The sequence below is a fragment of the Brassica oleracea genome, chromosome C2 (genome assembly GCF_000695525.1).
Source record: "Brassica oleracea var. oleracea cultivar TO1000 chromosome C2, BOL, whole genome shotgun sequence".
NCBI lineage: Eukaryota > Viridiplantae > Streptophyta > Magnoliopsida > Brassicales > Brassicaceae > Brassica > Brassica oleracea.
Window position 1 is genome coordinate 6,775,348 of NC_027749.1, and position 3,666 is coordinate 6,779,013.

Here is a 3,666-nt window from a genome sequence, read left to right on the forward strand (position 1 = left end):
ATACTTTCGCATGGGCCGCGGAAGATATGCCAGGGATCGACATTAACATAACGTGTCACGAATTAAATATCGATCCGACCTTCAAACCCGTCAAACAAAAAAGGCGAAAGCTAGGACCCGAACGGGCTTCCGCGGTAAACGACGAGGTCGAAAAATTGCTTAAAGTCGAGTCAATAACGGAAGTGAGGTATCCAGACTGGCTCGCTAACCCTGTAGTAGTCAAATAGAAAAACAGGAAATGGCGAGTTTGCGTGGATTTTACCGACCTAAACAAGGTCTGTCCAAAATATAGTTTCCCTCTGTCACATATCGATCGATTAGTAGAAGCAACGGCGGGTAATGAACTTTTGTCTTTCATGGACGCCTTTTCAGGTTACAATCAAATTATGATGAACCCTGACGATCGCGAGAAGACTGTGTTTATTACCGATCCCGGAACCTATTGCTACAGGGTAATGCCCTTTGGCCTCAAAAACGCTGGCGCAACTTACCAACGACTCGTGAACCGTATGTTCTTCAAACAACTCGGTAAAACGATGGAGTTTTATATCGACGACATGCTCGTCAAATCCCTCCAAGCAAAGGATCACGTATCACATCTCGAGGAATGTTTCGTGCAGTTAAATTCCCATAACATAAAGCTCAACCCGACAAAATGCAGGTTTGCCGTGGCATCAGGGGAATTCCTCGGCTACCTAGTCACATTCCGCGGCATCGAAGCTAATCCAAAACAGATCAACGCACTGATCGAGATGGCTTCACCGAAGAATAAGCGGGAAGTCCAAAGGCTGACTGGTAAGGTCGTGGCACTTAACCGATTTATTTCACGATCAACGGACAAGTGCATGCCCTTCTACGATGTCTTACGGGGAAATAAAAAATCCGAATGGCCGGAAGAATGCGAAAACGCTTTCCAACAGCTGAAGCGGTATTTAGCTTCCCCTCCAGTCCTCGTAAAACCCGTGGAGGGGGAACCTTTGTTCTTGTACATCGCTGTGTCGGCAACAGCTGTGAGCGGCGTCCTGATCAGGGAAGAACGCGGCGAACAGGAACCTATATTCTATATAAGCAAAACCTTGCTGGATGCCGAATCTAGGTACCCGCTAATGGAAAAATTAGCATGCGCGGTCGTAATATCGGCCCGAAAACTAAGGCCATATTTCCAATCCCACACGATCGTCATCCTCACGACTTTTCCCCTACGGACAATTCTGCATAGCCCGAGTCAGTCGGGCCGATTGGCCAAATGGGCAGTCGAATTTAGTGAGTACGATATCGAGTACCGACTGAGAACAAGCGCAAAATCACAAGTGCTTGCAGACTTCTTTGTCGAACTACCGACAGGGACCATAACCAACGAGGAACCAAATTCCACCTGGCTCCTCCACGTCGACGGATCCTCTTCCAAGCAGGGATCAGGCATCGGAATTCACCTCACATCTCCGACGAGCGAGATCTTAGAGCAATCATTCAGGCTGGAATTCCACGCCTCAAACAACGAGGCCGAATACGAAGCACTCATTGCAGGGCTGCGTTTGGCTCACGGCTTGAAGATACGAAACATCCACGCTTAATGCAACTCCTAGTTAGTGGCAAGTCAGTTCAGCGGAGAGTATGAAGCCAGCGACGAACGGATGGACGCGTACCTCAAACTGGTCCAAAATCTAGCTCAAGAGTTTGACTATTTTGCTCTTACGCGAATTCCCCGTTCCGAAAACGTCCAGGCAGATGTTCTCGCAGCCTTAGCATCAAGTTCTGACCCAGGACAAAAGAGTAATTCCGGTCGAGTTCATCGAACATCCGAGCATCGGACCACCAACCGTCGTCAACCCCATAGAAGGTCAAGATGACGAAGAAGAAGAAGTTATTATACAAACGCAATCGGAGCAATCTGATTACGGCTGCGATACCCCATGGTTGCAGACAATTCGAGACTACATTATCAACGGACACCTGCCCACCGAGAAATGGGCAGCCCACGTAACAGTGGACGGTGAAATTTACAAATGGAGATTCTCCAGACCACTCATGACGTGCCTGGAAGGGGAAAAATCAAGAAAAGTGATGGAGGAAGTACATTCTGGGTCCTGCGACAACCATTCCGGTGGAAGATTGCTGGCATTGAAAATCAAACGCTATGGATACTACTGGCCGACGATGATCGGAGATTGCGAGAAGATCGCACGAAAATGCGAAAAATGCCAGAAGCATGCTCCAACCATCCGACAACCAGCCAAAGTTCTCTCCTCCATCACATCGCCATATCCCTTTATGCGCTGGGTCATGGATATCGTCGGACCCCTTCATAATTTAAAGCAAAAGCGTTTCCTTTTAGTCCTCACCGATTTTTTTTCAAAATGGGTAGAGGCAGATTTGTACGCGAGTATAAAAGATGTCCAAGTCGAAAGTTTCGTATGGAGAAACATCATCTGTAGGCATGGAGTTCCTTACGAGATCGTAACCGATAACGGATCTCAGTTTATCTCCACCTGGTTCGAGGCGTTCTGCAGAAAATGGAAGATACGACTTAACAAGTCGACGCCCAAGTATCCGCAGTGTAACGGACAAGCTGAAACGATTAATAAAACCATTTTCGACGGACTGAAGAAACGCTTAGAGGCCAAAAAAAGCAGGTGGGCCGACAAACTCGAGGGAGTCCTCTGGTCCCACCGTACCACCCCGAGGCGAGCAACGGGAGAAACCCCTTTCGCTCTGGTGAACGGAACAGAATGCATGATTCCCGCAGAAGTAGAGTTCTCCAGTGTTCGAAGAAGATTACTTCCCAAACGAGAGGAGCTCAATAACGCCATGCTCCTGGATGATCTCGATCTCATTAACGAGCGCCGAGATCGAGCGCTCATCCGAATCCAAAATTACCAACACGCAAGCGTAAAGTACTATAATTCCAACGTACGGAATCGCAGATTTAATCAAGAAGATCTGGTCCTTCGCAAAGTCTTCCAAAACACCGTCGAACGAAACGCGGGAAAACTTGGAGCAAATTGGGAAGGACCCTATAAAATCGAAAAAGTCGTCCGACTGGGCTCCTACGAAATAGCCAACATGCAAGGCATAAAAATTCCAAGGACCTGGAACGCGATGTATCTCAAAAAATACTATCACGAAACAAACCAACTCGCAATGACCGAACTACGAGACGGCTTGATCTCCATACGGAGTACGTAGGCAGTTTGTCGAAAGGCAAATTCAGCTGTCCCCCCTCATTAAAAAGGAGGGGGAGTGAATACGTATACTCGTATACTCTCAAATTCGAAAACATCCGACCACGCCTTCGATGTTTCCGACATATCTTAACCAAGCAAATTATTTTTTATCCGCAATACATTTTTGATATTCGGAAATAAATTAGCCGTTAGGGAGAAGCAGCCTTTGGCATCGTGAGACTTCGCAAGAGATGCCTCGAGAGTTACTTCTTCTGAACGACGAAAACGGACACTCCGTCAAAAAAAAATGATGAACATTTTAACACATATTTTGCGCAAAAACTCCAAACGACAGCATCTGCCGCCAAGTCCGGTGTTGATTACATCGAACTCTGGAACGTCCTAAACAGACACAGCCATCTCACGAAGATGACTCTCGTACATCCGACACAAGGATAATAGCGCTATAAAAGAAACCCGAAATTTTGGTCCAGCACTTCCG